The sequence below is a fragment of the Rhamphochromis longiceps genome, linkage group LG2, assembly GCF_057381845.1.
Source record: "Rhamphochromis longiceps isolate RC_006_pf linkage group LG2, R_longiceps_female_GT1.1, whole genome shotgun sequence".
Classification (NCBI taxonomy): Eukaryota; Metazoa; Chordata; class Actinopteri; order Cichliformes; family Cichlidae; genus Rhamphochromis; species Rhamphochromis longiceps.
Genome location: NC_140558.1, coordinates 21,226,822 through 21,244,884, shown reverse-complemented (window position 1 = coordinate 21,244,884; position 18,063 = coordinate 21,226,822).

The window sequence follows — 18,063 nt, the reverse complement described above, 5'->3', positions numbered from 1 at the left end:
GAAATGAGATCAAAATATTTATTTAAACATAGAAGGGACGCAGATTATATATGATATGCTCTGGTCAAACAAGGGTTAAGTTTTCTCAGAGGGTTGATGAGCTCTGATGAGAGCCTATTGTTTTACTCCACTCCTCGCATGTCAGCCAATCGGTGAAGCTCTAGGCAGCTCTTGTCCCTCCTTAGTACCAGCTCCCAAGTTTTCAGTCTCTTGCTTCTACAGCCGAACAGAGCAGACGGACTAAAACTTTTGTTATCGGTAAGCTGGAGAAATTAACCTCTAACGAGTTAAAAAAAATACCATCTAAACTGATATTTTTCACAAATTATGTATTTGCACTTGTTGTTGTCAAGGGCAGAGCGAAACCGGAAGGTTTACTTTATGTAACTCCACGTAAGTGCTACACAAGGGCCATTCGCAAACGAGCGAACTGGCTGGGGTCATCAGACGTGAAGTATGGAATGTGTGGTGTTGGTCCCCGGTACACAGTCTCTGTACTTGGTAGAGGTTCGTGCTGACCATATTTCCTCCAGGCTTTGGAATCAGTTGGCGCCCAGCGAGGCGGGTCCCCAGTCATCTCCCGGAGGCTTTCTGGTTGTTGGCGCTGAAAGGTGTATGGCTCTGCATATTCAGGGGTGACCTGTCTCTTCACAAATGCTTCAGGGCCATACTCGTCCTTCACGTTAATTTTCCTGACCTGTTCAGTCACAGGAAGTTGACTGTACTGATAAGGTGACGTACATCTGAAAGGACCTGAGGCTGCTGCACTAGCAGGAATTTCTGATGCTGGAGGTGGTGGAACAGGGAATGGCTCAGCACTCTGAGGATCAAGTGGAAGTGATGCCTCTGGCCAAGGTAAATCCTGTATGTCATCCTCTGGTATGTGAAAGGAACGTACAGTGTGTGGGTAGTGCCTGGAGGCATGGTCAGGATGAGGAGACTGAGGCATGGAATCAGTCCACAAGGACCGCCTCTGGTCCTGGGTACTGGGGCCTAATGCAGAAGGTTGGGGAACTGGTGACGTCTGGAGGGCTGAGGACCGGAGAGAGAGCGCACCAAGCAGAGTCTGAACCTCTCGTCTGAGCTGATTATTATCTTCCTGCAGAGTTAGGATCAGAGCAAGTCACCAATTTAGCACTTAGAAGGTTAATCACCTCATTATTGTGATGGAGTGTTAGGAACAGCTTAGCAATATTAATGTAATTAGTGACCATTCTAGTTCCTTACAGTCCAGTTTGACAGCAGTTTCTTTATCTGCAAATTTCCCAGTCACTAATACTCCAGTGTTGACTGTTTTTGTGTGACCCATAAACTAATGAGTTACAAAAATGTATGTTCAATGAGATCTGTGTGTTACGAATCAGCAAATGTTTCTGTGCTGATGATGACAGACAGTGCTCACAGAGCAATGCTGGTGTTTATTAGTTAGCTGCTGTTTCTAAAGCAAAGGTGTCAGTTGGGGGATTTCTTTACTGCTTGTTAGTTTGCTGTTCCCCTGTCTGTGTTTCCTACTTTGCCTGTTTGGGAAGGGCTCTGTGTGTTAAACATGACAACAAACATGTGTCACAAACAGATTAAACTAATATTAATCAATCAAGAGTTTGAGGACTGGAATTTTTATGAAACTGTTCAATTTGCAGTTGTGTTGTTGTTGTAGAGACCCACCTTTTAGCACATCCCAGCACACCCACTCACTTCACCAGATGCACCTTGTTTAGTTCTCTCACCTTTGATTGGGTGTGGTGCTTGTCCTTGATTGCACTCACCTGTCACACATTATATGTCACACAGTATATAAGGACTGCATTCACTTTTGGCTCACTCTTTCCGCACTTCCACACAGGGCGGCAGCTGAGGTGAGGTTCTGTTTGGGTTTTTATTTTATGTATTGTTTAAGGTACTGAGTAACTTAAATCTCTGTTTTCTTTCAGCATTGGCAGTCCATGTGTGTCTTTGTTTCCTTCCTTTTTTGCCTTATTTATTTGAGAATAAAAGGAGTACCCTGAAAATAATTCTGCATTAGATGGCTGCTTTTCTTATTCTAATCGGATGAGCCCATGAAGCTGATTGCTTCAGCCCTGAACCTTCCTCCCTTCAAAACATGGTCCTCCGAGCCGGAGAGGTATTAGCATCATGGATACACAGCAGCCATTTAGAAGATCCAGTCGTGATAGTAGACCTCCTGCCTACCTGCAACAGTATGAAGTTCAGTACCCTGGAGCTAGAAGAGCTACATGTGAGACAGAGAGCCAAACTGAATGCCAGCACAGTGATAAAGACACACATGGGCTGCAGGATCCTGTCGGAGAGTCAGAAAGACCACCAGAGACATCCCTTGTTCCTTTACCCACCACCCAAGATGAGGTCATGAGGGAACTCCTAACGACCATGAGGGAGATTAAGCAATTTATGATTCAATCATCTCCTTCCCATTCTTGTAGCTCCAGATCTTCCATTCGCACAGTCTCATCTGATGGAATCAAAGCTTCTGTATGCAGTTTACGAGCCAGTCCTCAAACACATCAACAACATGAGCAGCTCCCAGTGATTGATACAGTAACCTGTCAATCACCCTTCCAGCCCCCGCAGATTAGCCGTCAGTCTGGCTTAGTTACAGCTGCCAGCCCTCCTTTACCTAATTCAACAATACTAGATGCTGCTATCCCTTCAACTGGTTTGCCTAGACCAGTCCTTGCTACAGAAGATGAGACTCCCTTTGATTTCCTGGCCTTATCACGGCAGGATCCCGACCAGATCTCATGTGTTCAACCTGCTGTTCCTTTAGCTGAAGACCCTGTTCAACCTCTCATTCGCATATCTGACCACAAGCATTGCCCTCCTCTAGAGCAGCAACCAGCTACATCCAATACCTCATATAAACAGAAACCTTTGATATCTGGTACTGCTAGCTCGGGTCACTCCTCTAGCACGAGAACACATGTATATAAGCTTGAAGGTCCTTCATTTCCAGACCTTAGTAGAGAAGACGAAATGCAATACAGGATGTTACGGATGGCCCTTACAAACCTTCTTGATCCTCATGAGACAGAGCACTTCAAATATCATGTCCTTCTTGATCACCTCAAAGTAGACCAAGCTAAACGATTAGCTCTTGCCTTTTCCTACGCTCCTGACCCATACACTCAAGCCATCAAAGCCCTTGATGAGCGTTATGGGCAACCAAGACAGCTGGCATTGAAAGAGCTAAAGAATATACTGGAACTGCCTCCTATCAGAGCAGGTGATGGTCAGAGCCTTGATAATTTTGCTCTTCGAGTACAGGCTTTAGTTGGGTTGCTTAGCACTATGGGAGAACAAGGACGTGCAGAACTAGACTGTGGCTCCCATGTCGATCGCTTGTTAGTGAAGTTGCCTGCAGAGCATTTCAGTCGCTTCAAACGGCATGTTTACAGGGAACAGGGAGAAATGACGTATACCTTGCCTTTGTTCTCATCCTGGTTGCAAATGGAATGCAGGTGTCAACCAAAGAAGGCCAGTCCTGTTCCATCCTTCAACCAGACACGACCTGCCCGTAAGTACGCTTCTCCACTTACAACAATATTACATGAAGCAAATACATCTGATGATTCTGTACATGCAACACAGCCGATCATGACAACTAAGGCTACATGTGCATATTGCTGCTCACCAGAACATCACATTAGTAAGTGTCCTGGGTTTATTCAGAAGACAAAGGATGAGAAAACAAACTGGATAAAAGTAAACAAACGATGTTGGCGTTGTGCTAGGAATCATCAGGCCGCAAAGTGTGACCTGAAGAAAGCATGTGCCACCTGTATGGGACTACATCTCCAGATCCTATGCGATGTAAATAAGAGATCTAAAACTGACACTCATCCTGTAGTGAGGACGCTATACTTTGATAGACCTAGTGATTGTCCTAGTGTCCTTTTAAAGGTCGTGAAAGTGCTCCTGCGAAATGGCAAAAGAACCCTTGAAACATATGCAGTACTTGACGATGGCTCCCAGCGTACCATTCTTCTGACATCAGCTGCACAGCATCTCAACCTAACTGGGGAAGCAGAGAGATTATCACTTAGAACGGTCCGTCAAGAAGTTGAAACTATTCATGGTTCTTCCGTAAGTTTCAAAATCTCACCCATCGCACACCCAGAGAAAACCTACACAATTACTAATGCCTTCACTGCAAATCACCTAGCACTTTCAGACCACACCTACCCTGTATCATCTCTCCAACGGAGATACAAGCATCTTCAAGGTATCCCATTACCCATTATTAATAAAGCAGCGCCACTCCTGCTCATAGGCTCAGATCATACTCACCTAATCACGCCTACTGCTCCATTGAGACAGGGACCATATGGGTCTCCTGCAGGAGTTAAAACCCAATTAGGATGGACACTTCAAGGCCCGATCACAGATTTTCATCCCCAGAGCAGTACAGAGCACGTGCAGTGTTTGTTTACATCTCTCAGTTCATCTGCAGATATACTGCGTTATCATGTTGAGAAGCTATAGCAACTAGACACTTTACCTGAATACAGTGAGAAATCTGTGATCCGATCAAAGCAAGATCAACTGGCACTGGAACTCCTTGAACAGGCCACAAAAAGGTTTGAGATCAATGGTGTTAATCGCTACGCCACTCCTCTTCTTCGGATGGCAAACTTTCCTCCTTTGAATGTCCCTCCAAATGTAGTCATGTCTAGACTCCGCAACACTGAGGCTCGGTTAGCTAAAGATCCTGGCAAAGCAATGTCTTACAAGGATCAGATTTTGAAATTGGAGCAAGCAGGCTATATAGTAAAACTTAGCCCAGAGGAGATGCACAATAGCAAAGAAACCTGGTATATCCCTCATCATATGACAAGTCACAACAATAAAGATCGCATAGTCTTTGACTGCTCTTTCACATTTCAAGGTCAGTGTCTCAATAAGTACCTATTGCCAGGACCAATCCTAGGCCCAACACTTCTTGGTGTTTTGTTGCGTTTTAGGCAACATTCAGTAGCAATAAGTGGCGACATCAAAGGCATGTTTCACCAAGTCCGTCTTCTGCCTCCTGATAAACCACTCCTCCGATTCCTGTGGCGTGACATGAACAAAGCAGCTCCCCCTTCAGTGTATGAGTGGCAGGTACTCCCCTTTGGTACGACCTGCAGCCCTTGTTGTGCAATCTATGCACTGCAGAAACATGTGAAGGAATATCAATCTGACAAAGATGTGCAGTCTTCAGTAATGCAGTGTTTCTATGTTGATAACTGCTTGCAGAGTTTTCCATCAGCAGAGTTAGCTCGAACACTCCTAGACAAATTAAACCATCTATCAGAAGGAGGCTTCGACCTTCGCCAGTGGGCCAGCAATAATCCTGTTGTGATTAGCCATCTACCATCTGAGGTAAGAACGGCAAGTAATGAACTTTGCCTGACTGAAGACAAGCCATCTGGCCCACATGAACGCACATTAGGATTATTGTGGAATTGTGAGACTGATTTGTTTGCCTATAAATACAGAACTCTAGCCTCACACCCCACCACAATGCGTCGTATCTATGCAGTACTTGCTCGTCTGTATGACCCATTAGGCTACTTACTCCCATTCACAACATGCGCCAAAACCTTGGTGCAAGAGCTATGGAGAAAAGAGAGAGATTGGGACGACCCTTCCCTTCCACACGACCTCTTAGAGGCATGGAAGTCCTGGGAAGAAGAACTTTGTTATCTCCCACAAATTGCCATCCCACGTTGCTATACTTCTAAGGAAATGGATGTTTCTACCACAGTTCGAGACATTCATATCTTCTGTGACGCTTCAGAGCGAGCATATGGTGCTGTCGCATATTTGAGATCAGATGATCTTGAAGGCCATGTAGAACTGAGTTTCTTGTTAGCTCGCTCACGTGTTGCTCCTAAACGGCATTTAACAATACCCAGACTGGAGCTATGCGCAGCCCTACTAGGCGCACGCCTCTGTGAGCTCATACAAACAGAACTCACCTTACCAGTCAGGACTACCACCCTTTGGTCTGACTCGACAACTGTACTTCACTGGCTTCAGTCAGATTCCTGCCGTTTCAAGGTATTCGTAGGAGCCAGAGTCTCAGAAATTCAAAATCTCACAAACAGTCAAGACTGGAGATACATCAATTCAGCCACAAATCCTGCTGATGATGTTACGAGAGGTAAATCCCTGAAAGAGTTCCTTAGCCCAAACAGGTGGACTGAGGGTCCCTCGTTTCTGCATGAACCTCCAAATAACTGGCCCACAGTTACAGATCTCCATCCTGATGATGATCAGACTGAGTTAAAGAAATCCTACTTTTTTGGTATTGTCAGTATACCCTCCCATACATACACACCCAGCTTCAGAACGTATCAAGAGCTATTGGATTTCACGGCTCATTCACTCTCCAACCAAAAGGGTAACATTCCTTCTGCAGCTGATTATCAAACAGCAGAACAAGAAATCCTTCGTCAGGCACAACTGGACAGTTTCGGTGAAGATTTAGCCCGTTTACAGTCAGACAAACCCCTCTCATCTGACAGCCGTCTATTGTGTTTGTCACCAGTGTTGTGCAGGAATTCTGGACTTATCCATGTAGGAGGCCGACTACGGCAAAGCCCAGACTTGGAATTGAATGTCATTAACCCAATAGTACTTGATCCTGCTCATCCAGTGACCAAACTGATCATACAAAATTATGATGACAAACTGCATCATGCTGGTTCAGAAAGACTTTTTGCTGAACTACGTCGGAAATTCTGGATTCTCAGAGGAAGGGAAGCCGTACGCAGGCATCGGTATAGCTGCGTCGCATGTCAGAAATGGAGAGCACAGCCCATCATTCCAAAAATGTCAGACTTGCCTGCTGCTCGTCTTAGGTTATTCAAACCACCTTTCTACTCCACAGGAATAGACTGCTTTGGACCATACAAGGTCAAGACAGGCCGCAGATCGGAGAAAAGGTGGGGAATAATATTCAAATGTCTCACCACTCGGTGTATACATCTTGACCTCCTAAACAGTATGGATACAGACTCCTTCCTCATGGCCCTCCAACGATTCATTTCTCGACGAGGAACACCCCTGGAAATTATATGTGATCAAGGAACTAACTTCAAAGGAGGAGATAAGGAACTATGGGCAGCCTTTAACAACCTTGCTCCGACTCTACAGCCGGTCCTGATGACTAAAAGAATCCATTTCAAATTCAATCCCCCGCATGCACCCCATTTCGGTGGAGCCTGGGAGAGGGAGATACGTTCTGTGAAGAATGCTCTGAAGAGAACCATTGGTGCACAGATGGTCACTGAAGAGGTCTTAAGAACAGTCCTAATTGAGATTGAAGGCATTCTTAACTCAAAACCCCTAGGCTATGTATCCTCAGACATTGCGGACATTGACCCCGTAACCCCAAACCTTCTCCTTATGGGCCGACATGATTCATCACTCCCCCTGGTATCCTATTCTGATTCTGACCTCCTAGGCCGACGACGATGGCGACATGCACAAATATTGGCAGATCACTTCTGGCGACACTTCATAAGAGACTATCTACCATCCCTCCAAAGAAGACCCAAATGGCAGAAGGAAAAACCAGATCTCACATTGAACTCTGTCGTCATGATTATGGATTCACACCTTCCACGAGCCCTTTGGCCTGTAGGAAGAGTGACGCGCTTGCTGAAAAGCCCAGATGACCACATCAGAACTGTGGAGGTCTTAGTACAGGATAAAACCTATATCCGCCCTGTCTCCTGTCTGATCCCCCTGCCCTCGCTTCCTGAAGAAGACTGATCCTGATCATATCAACATATTTCTCACTAGAAATATGGGGGTGGCTGTTGTAGAGACCCACCTTTTAGCACATCCCAGCACACCCACTCACTTCACCAGATGCACCTTGTTTAGTTCTCTCACCTTTGATTGGGTGTGGTGCTTGTCCTTGATTGCACTCACCTGTCACACATTATATGTCACACAGTATATAAGGACTGCATTCACTTTTGGCTCACTCTTTCCGCACTTCCACACAGGGCGGCAGCTGAGGTGAGGTTCTGTTTGGGTTTTTATTTTATGTATTGTTTAAGGTACTGAGTAACTTAAATCTCTGTTTTCTTTCAGCATTGGCAGTCCATGTGTGTCTTTGTTTCCTTCCTTTTTTGCCTTATTTATTTGAGAATAAAAGGAGTACCCTGAAAATAATTCTGCATTAGATGGCTGCTTTTCTTATTCTAATCGGATGAGCCCATGAAGCTGATTGCTTCAGCCCTGAACCTTCCTCCCTTCAAAACAGTTGTCATGCATCAACACAATATTCCTACATGAATGAGAACACAGTAAACATCATTCCTTTCTGTGTTTCTGATCAACAGATCATTATCTGTTGATCAACTGCCCGTTCACAGTTTCAGACACCAATGCTTTGGATGCCTTATTTTACTGCCTTTACATAAGTGCTGCTCAGGCAGTTCAGGAAGTTCTATGGCCTTTCAATGTCACCCACAATGCCACAGTAGAGTCCGGGTTGGGAAATGCACACTGCAGCCTTTTAAAGCCTGCTAGCACCAGCTATACTTTGAATATGATTTCAGCCAAGGATTTGCAGGAAAGTCAGAGCCAGCATCAGTCAAATACACCCATGGAGCATGTCTTTACATATCACTGTGGTAAATCATCATAATAATGTGGCAAATCATTAAAATTTATGAAGACTTGTCAATTTTAGAAGGAAGCACAGAGTAGGAGGCAGAGCGTTTCTTTTCCCACAACAGTGATATCTGTGATTGAGCGCTGATCTCGCCGTCTATCTTTCTAATCCATCTTAATCCATCTTAAGCAATATCTCAGATGTTGCTGGAAAAACTTCCTGAAGCAATATATAACAAATATAAAAGAGAAATCATTCTCTTACTCTATGTATGAGACTCTACTAAATAGAACCTAAAATACAAAAGTAATAATATCTTGACAATGACATGGAAACCACAGGGTTGCACTGTTATCAAAGGCGTCCATACAGCTCAGTGCTGCTTTGTGTTTGATAAAAAAGTCCAAATCATATCTTTTATTTTGGCTCATGCCACATTAGCATCAGTCCTTTTTTTACCACATCATTATGTGACATCAGAAAGTTGTGGGCCTATTCACCCACTCAACAAGCACCTATGAGAAAGTACAGTGAACTTCACTCCACAGTGTAGATAACTAATCCCAGTGGTGACTGGGATTAGCAAAGTCAGTGGACTGTCAGGATCTTTGAATAAAACAACATGTTTTTCATAACCCTGGTATAGGACTGCGAAAGAATTCATGAATGATTTATATCATTCAGCAACTGGATTCGGTTCGATTTAAATAGTGCCAATTCACAGTAACAATCCCCATCCATCCATCATCCATCCATCCATCCTCCATCTATCCATCCATCCATCCATCCATCCTCCATCCATCCATCTATCCTTCCATTCTCTTCTGCTTATCCAATTCAGGGTCACAGGTGGAGGGCTATCACTGTCAGTCACCTCAGGGTATTTCATGTTGTATTGTAAAGACTCCACACTATTACAAAGAGAAGCCAGAGCACTCAGATACTCTATGAGCAAACAGTTGTTGTAGTTCGAAGGAAGAACCCTTTTATTTACAGAGACTTCCAGCTTATCAAATGAATATATAAGGATCGCCTTTTTATAGGTTTTTAGAAAACAAACTAGCTGTCTCCTGAATCCAAACTGGGACTCTGCAGGAGAGACACCCAGTAGCTGAAGGTTCCACAAGTGACCCTGCTGTCCGCAGCCTGTGTTGGGTTAGCACATCATTTAATTTATTATTAGACTCAGCTGGCTGTTCTCAAATGTAAATGAGCCCACCCACCACTTTAATCCCACTCAGTGTCCTGTCCTGACTTTTGCCACAGAAGCTGAAGGCTTAACACTATCCTTGGAAACTCTCTGTTGTCTGAACTTTTCTCATTAACATCTAAATGTACTATGATGGACAACAGGGGTAGGCTCCAACCACATTAACCCAAAAATATTCACCGCAATCCAACAGACATATCATTATGTACAGCAACTCTTAGAACTGTTGATATTTGTTAAGTCTTTGAGTCTCTGGTTAACCCAAACCATCATCGCATCTTTCAGACCCGCTTCCTACACTCGAAAATTTCATTTGTTCTCAGAATTATAAAAATTATGCAAACTTGTTGCCTCGAAAAAACTGAGTAAAGCTTACTTAAGGTAACCACGTTTGGGAAAGACATACCATGGTTTAATGCTTCAATCTTAAATATGATCAATTTATCTTTATTAATTAGCTTTTACCACAGGATGTGGAAGGTAAATGGTAAATGGCCTGTATTTGTATATCGCTTTACTTAGTCCCTAAGGACCCCAAAGCGCTTTACACATCCATTCATCCACCCATTCACATACACTTTCACACATCGGTGATGGCAGCTACATTGTAGCCACAGCTTTAATTCTTTATTTATTCTTTCCAAAAAAGTTGCAAAACAGCCAACTGATCATCCTGCAAAGACTAGAAACAGACCATATTTCTCCCATGTTAGCCTCTCCTCTCTAGCTACCTGAACTGAAGTTAAAGTTGAATTTGCAATCCATCATATCTTAAGGACCTCATAGAGCCACGTTGTTCCAGTGCAGCTCCTCACTGTCAGACTGCAGGCTTACTTGTGGCTCTTTGAGTTTTTAAAAGTAGAGTGGGAGGCAGAGCCTTTAGATTCCTGGCCACTCTTCATGAAACCAGTTCCCAGTGTGGATTTGGGTGATAGATACTCTATCTACTTTAAATTCAAAACTTTCCTTTTTGACAAAGGATATAGTTAGAGCTGGATCATGTGACCCTGAACCAAACCATTCACCGATTATGCCGGAGAGTTCTTCCTTTTAAAAGCAAGTTTTTCCTTCCCACTGTTCTGGAGTGGTGGTTGGATGTATATGGTTTTAAACAGTGTTTGTCTTAGCATATTGTAATGATGCCGAACAGGTTCGTAAGAGGTCATTAAAATCTGCCTTAAAATCTGCCTGTGGATTCGTCTTGGACCTTACAAGGTCATCTGACAGATAGCATCAAAAACTTCTCCTGACTATGAAGTAAAAGGCAACCGGAGAATTTTCTGCTCTACCTAAGATCATTTTTGTAGCTGTCCTCTGGCAGATCCCGGGACTCTCCCAAGAGGGAGAAGAAGGTCATTAGGGAGATAAAAGAGGAAGTTGGAGAGACGGGATTGATTGAAGGTAAAGTGGGCAGGTTATTAATTTTAAACATGAACACACACACACACACATTTCACACCTGTCAGTGTGTTAAGCTTTTTAAACCCACAATATTCATGTCCATAAAACTATGTTTTATGGACATGAATATTGTTTCTGTTGTTTTCTGTAAAATAAAATGATATGTGTATGCAAGCATGCATTTATTCAGTGCCACAAACTGGTCTGCAGTCTCAGCCCACACTCATGTACCTCTTCTATCTCATGCATCTCTTCTTCTCTATCTCTCTCCTTCAGTTGTTCATTCAGTGTGGAGAGCAGGCAGGATGACCTCTGCATTTCATCCCGACACATAGATGAGGAAGAAGTGATGCCCAATGAAGAGGAAACCTGCATGTGTGTTCACAGGTTAAAGTTGCAAAAATCAGACGCTGCATTCAGTTTGTACCACGAGTAACAACCTGATGGTGAAACACATTTTTTTGAGGGATACAGTGACTGACTTAGACAGTCAGTGCTTCAAAACAAATTCTAAATTTCTAAAACTTAATCTTCAGAGAAAGGAAGCTCATATAACGTTTTGGAATTACTAAGAAAAAGAATAAGACCATAATGAAGAATTTGATTATATATCTGTCACTACATATAATTATTTTAACTGTCAGTTCCAAATGCAGGTTTTAATTCAAGATATGCAAAATATTAGTTGCACTTAAAAAAGTATAACTATTATACTTATGCTATTACTTTAAAAAAAAGGCAGTTCTTTCTCATTTCTCTTTGCAAATAAAAAGTCAGTATAATGTTCATTTCTTGCACATTATGCACATTAATTCCATAAATTCAGTAGCTTAGTTGTCTGGATGTTGTACCTTGCTTATATTTCCCTGCTTTTTATTGATGCTCCAAGTTTTGAGACTGCAAGTCCTTGAATACCTTTTTTAACACGAGGAGATATGTTGAATTGAAACACTACACGTGTCTTATACCACTTTGAGAATAAAATATTACCCATTGAAAAACATGGAAATTAAAGTATTGCTTAAATTGGATTAAATTGCTAATTAAAGTATTCAGTTAATCGAGCAGCTACTTATCATTGAACTTTTTATATTATCTCGTATTTCATTAAAGTTCAAACAAACAAATCAGAGGTAACCATGGTTTTAGGTAATTTGTTGTCCAGCGTGACCTCATTGAGAAATGAATACAAACATTTTTGGAATTTATTTCACCCTGAAACATTTCCAATAAATGTTGTTACATGTTTGCATTACTTTTACTTCTAAAGAGTAAAAATAAAAGAGTGAAACAATTACAAAAAAGGGAGAAAATTCTAAATATATAATAACAAAATGTAACAATTATGTAAAATGACAAAAGTAACCGGATGTAAAAAGCGGAAACTCGTGTAGTAAACTGGCTCAATAGCATAAAATATCTCAAGGAATTCAATAAAAGCAAAACAGATGTTTTATTACATGTATGTGTGTCTGTGTGATGATGTAATGTACAACAACAACAACAACAAACTTTATTTCTATAGCACATTTAAAAACCAGTGGTGTACCACAGTGCTTAACATACAAGAGGGTAAGATGAAGGCTATATATAATTGTATCTTTGGAATTATTAAAGTATTGTAGATGGTTTGTATGGCCCTTCAAGTCACTTTGTACTTCTTGTATTTTCCTGTTTTCCGGCTCATGAATTCTGTTGACCAGCAGTCAAAAAAAAAAAACTGCTGCAGAAACCGTCATTAACCACAACGAGCGAAAACAGATGAAACCAAAGGCGTCAGCTGCATCCGAAAGCAAAGACGACCTCATCGAACATCAGTGACCGCCAAACTTACTGCTCGTCAGCAAAAATGCATTTAGTGCAGCTATTCTGTACACAGTCAAGTCAAATGGTGCTTTTAACTATGCACTGAAGAGTTGCCTTTATTTTAAACAATTAGTAATTAGATACATAAAGGAAATCTAAATGGTGTGTGACTTCAAAGACAACACCATAAACACACTGGTGCAGGCTCTTTCAGGCTTTATTTTACCTCCTAGTTTCGAGCCTATCCCACAATCTTTGCCACTAATATTTTAGGGAACGGTACCTGCTTTGGAGTTTGACCAATATTTGGTTTTAGCATTATATGGAACATTTCTCGATTTCATATTTAACAAATTATTATGTCCACCTGTGTTCATTCAAGGGTCAATAGGCAACATTTAAGCAGAAAATCACTTGTGACTGTTAACAAGGTGAATGGTTCTCTTCATTCCCAGAGATCCTTTGCAGTAGCAGTGGGGCGTTAAATAGGGAAATTACAGTAGCACTAAAAGCACTAATCGCACGTCATTCTCTCTGCAGCAGCATGCACTGATAGAGAATGGCGTGGCTCCACTCCTCTCATTCCCCTGTCAAAAGTGGACCCATGGCTCTTTTATTTGGTTATTGGAGAAGGACCAATGCACCCCTCAGAAATCTCACATTTCTCTTTCCTTCTACACTTTCACCCACTGAAAGAGATCCAGTAAACTCTGCACTGGAATGCACTAATTCTTTCTCCCTCCTCCCTTTCTCCTTCTCTCTGTCTGTCTTTGCCCAGTGCACCTCAGGTTTTTAAGATCTTGGGACTCCGAGGGTGATTTCATCCTTCACTGGGCCATGAAAGCTCTTTATAAGTACATTGCCACTGCCAGCGCATTAATCGCCTCTGCCATATTGATTTGGGTGTTCTGTTGTGCAAGCCAGCAAATGGAAAAGAAAGAAAGAAAGGGTGGGTAGTATAGAGGGAGGAAGAGAATCTACACCACGTTAGAATCTGGTAATCAGACTTACACAGTGAGGTGGTCTGAAACTTGATTAGAATTAACATCTGGGTTTGGCCCTGAAGAAAGCAAATTCATTTTATTGAAAGTGTGCTGTGTTCTGTGTTTTAATATTTATGTGAAATGAGAATGTGCAAAGATGGGGTGCAAAAATAACAAAAGTGAATGCAAATTGTATCCACAGAAAAAAAATCACTGTGGTAACTGAAACCATGTTATTAGGTCTGTGAGCTCCAAGTCATCGTTGAATACCGTCTGAAAATACCTCCTCTAATTGTTGGTTTGTTTTTATTTACTTTGCACTTGAACACTTGAGCGCTTACAGGTGTAAATCAAATTACTCTCACTCCAATCCTTAGCAAATATTGGGTCATCTGGAGCTTGCTCTTTAACTGTCCAAACACTCTGCACGCTGCAGGAACAGGACAAAGGACTGTTGGAAAACAAGAGGCTGTGTGCAGGATTTGCATATCTTCCAGCTAGAAGCCTGGTCTTCTTTCCCACTGTCGCCAAGTGGTTGCTCACAAGGGATCGTCTGAGCACTGGGTTTAGTTAGTCTTTACCTTACAGTATAAAGGTGGCTTTTAATTTAATAGAAACATCTGTGTGGCTGTAGCTGTGGAGGAGCTTCTTCCCTGGTGCAGCTACATTACACCTACTGGACATCATTATAGGATGCATATTGATCTCTTTAAGTTTTAAAGATGTTTAAAACTTAAAGAGATGTTTACGGAAGAGGTTGTGGGATTTATCGGGAAACTAGCGGATGACACAGCAGAAAGAACTATCATCCAAATGTTTCCCAACCAGAAGCCGTGGGTAGATAAAAACATCTGCGACACTCTGAGACCACGCACCGCTGCCTACAATGAAGGGCTCATCTCCGGCAACATGGACCTATACAAGGCTGCGTCATACAACATGCGCAGAGTGGTCAGAAAGGCAAAGAGGAGCTACGGGGGGAAACTACAACAATGCGACTCTAGGAATCTGTGGAAAGGACTGCGGACAATAACGAACTATAAAAACCAGCTTCTCCTATGATGAATGCCGACGCTTCACTGGCTGATGAGCTGAAAACGTTTTATGCTCGCTTCGACATGGCAGCAATTAAAACAACAAATGGCTGCACGCACACGGAGTGCACCAGTGAAGACAACACCTTTATCATCACAGAGCATGCCGTGAGGAACACCTTCAGGAGGGTGAACACAGGAAGGCAACAGGACCAGATGCAATCCCTGGCCGGGTCCTGAGAGCCTGCACTGACCAGCTAGCACCGGTGTTCACAGAGATCTTCAACCTCTCCCTGGCCCAAGCTGTGGTTCCCACGTGCTTCAAACAGTCCATCATTGTCCCTGTTCCAAAGAAACAACAGCCCGCTTGCCACAATGACTACCATCCAGTAGCACTGACAGTGTTTTGAAAGACTGATGAGAGATCACATCACTTCTTCACTTCCTGCCACCAGTTTGCTTACCGGACTAATCGTTCCACAGACGATGCCATATCTCACCTGCTCCATACATCCCTGAGTCACCTGGACACTGGCAGAGGGAATTATGTTAGGATGCTGTTCGTGGACTACAGTTCAGCATTCAACACAATAATTCCCTCTAAGCTTTTCACCAAGTTGACAGATCTAGGACTCAGCTCATCACTGTGTCAGTGGAATGTCAACTTCCTCACAGACAGACCCCAATCAGTGAGGGTGGGAAAACAAGTCTCCCCTTCCATCTCACTCAGTATTGAAGCACCTCAGGGCTGTGTTTTAAGCCCCCTGCTGTACTTACTGTACACTTATGACTGTGTAGCCACATCAGACACCACCTCCATTGTCAAGTTTGCTGACAACACTGCTGTTGTGGGCCTGATCTCTGACAACATCGAGATGGCCTACCTGGAGGAGATTAGGAACCTGGAGACCTGGTGCCAGGAGAATAACCTCCTCCTAAACATCAGCAAGACTAAGGAGCTGATTGTGGACTTCACTACAAAGCAGGCGAGGAATTACAAACCCCTCATCATCAGTGGCAGAGAGTGGACAGTTTCCAATACCTGGGTGTCCACATCACTCAGGACCTGTCATGGTCCTGTCACGTTAACACAGAGTCTCTTCTTCCTCAGAAGACTCAGAGACTTCCATCTGCCACTGAAGGTGCTCAAGAACTTTTACTCCTGCACCATCAAGAGTCTCCTGATGGAAACATCTGCACCTGGTTTGGGAACAGCTCCAAGCAGAACAGACGAGATCTGCAAAGAGTGGTGCGTTCAGCCGAACGCATCATTCAATCAGAGCTTCCTGACCTGCTGTCCATCTACACCAAGCGGTGCAAGTCCAAAGCTAGGAAGATTATGATGGACCTCTCCCATCCCAACAATGGACTCTTCTCACTGTTGAGGTCTGGGAAGCGCTTCCACTCCCTTAAGGCCAAAACAGAGAGAATGAGGAGGAGCTTCTTCCCCCAGGCTATTCGGCCTTGAACCAGGTGTAGGACTGGACTCTCACACACATCACATCACCACACGCACTCTGGTTTTTCTTCTTGCACACTTCCTGTAATTTATAATTTCTTTTGACTAATAATCTGTCATTTGCACATTTTTACTGTAAATTTCTAAGTTAAAGCTGTAACTTTTGTAGTAACCTGTAAATTTGTATATCTTACTGTAAACCTGCTGCCATTTAAAGGTCGGGCTAAAAGCATTTCACCTCATGTCATACTGTGTATGGTTGTGTGTGTGACAACTAAAATTTGAATTTGAATATTCTAGCTGTACTATTTTAAAAAATGAATGAAATGTGTCCTGTGACTGATGGGATTATGACTGCGTTGTAATTTCATTACTCGAGAAATGTGAAAACGCATCTTACAGAGGAAGAATCTTGGGATTGATCTTGTTTTTTGAGCTTCCTATTTTGATGAGGAAGAGCTGAAAAGGCACATGTCAGAGAAGCAGACTATGCAACAACATAATCATGACTGTAAGGAAGGAGCCAATCTAGCTTGAGATTTCTGAAATTATGCCAAATTGCCCAAAACATCAGTAGCAACATTAATTTAACAAGAATCAGCCAACGACCTGTTACACCCTAAAGCCTCTGTTAAATGAGGACACACTTGATCGGGATCATTGTGCAAATAGGAATATTGAGATGGAAAGATAGATGATAGTCACAACTTCTTGTCTGATTGTCTTTTTCATTAATGCATCAGTCAAAGAGAAAATAAGCCAACTGGTAGATCGAAATGATGATTGTAAGCAGAGCAGAAATAAAAGTTCACAGTGGATCCTTGTTCACAAAGACCACAGCTCCACAACGTCAAACGCTCCAAGCTTGAAAATGCAATAGTGTTAATCTGCCATATGAATGCAATAGCAGCTGTCTGGTAATCCATATTTCATGGAGCAGGAGAGCAAGTTAAAGATTTCGCTCTGTTTTGCTGTGCAGGCATTCAACAAATGTTGAACTTGAATGAGACTGAAGGGAAGTTTTGAAATATAGTATTCCATTAGCCTTTACATGGAGATACCAGTTTATGTGAGGTCTGTTTCCAGTAGCCAGAAGGAAGAGTTTTTACCATAACCTCCAACTAGGGAATTATGATAGTTGAAACATAACCATGTTTGTCTTTAGCACCACCAGCAACACCTTAGAGTATGAGTAAAGGCACATTTCTTTGTCATTGGCTCAAAATACATAAGACAGAAATGAAGGTCTAAAGGTCTAAAACAAATACTGAAATAAACTTTGGCTTGAACATGTTTCCCCAGTGACTAAATCATCGTCTGCTGTATTGTCGTACCTTAGTAGTTTTATTTTTAGCCATTATCCTCCTCGTCATCCCTCTGTGTTTCCCTGTGTCCTGTCTCCACGTTTCTGTGTCAAGCCCACATTTCTTTTTCCTTGTTTAGTTCATATATGTGGGTTTGTCATTTGTTTAGTAATTTCCTGTGGTGTCTCATTCCAGTTAATTCCCTGTAGTGCTCCCTGTCTGTCCCCCCAGTCT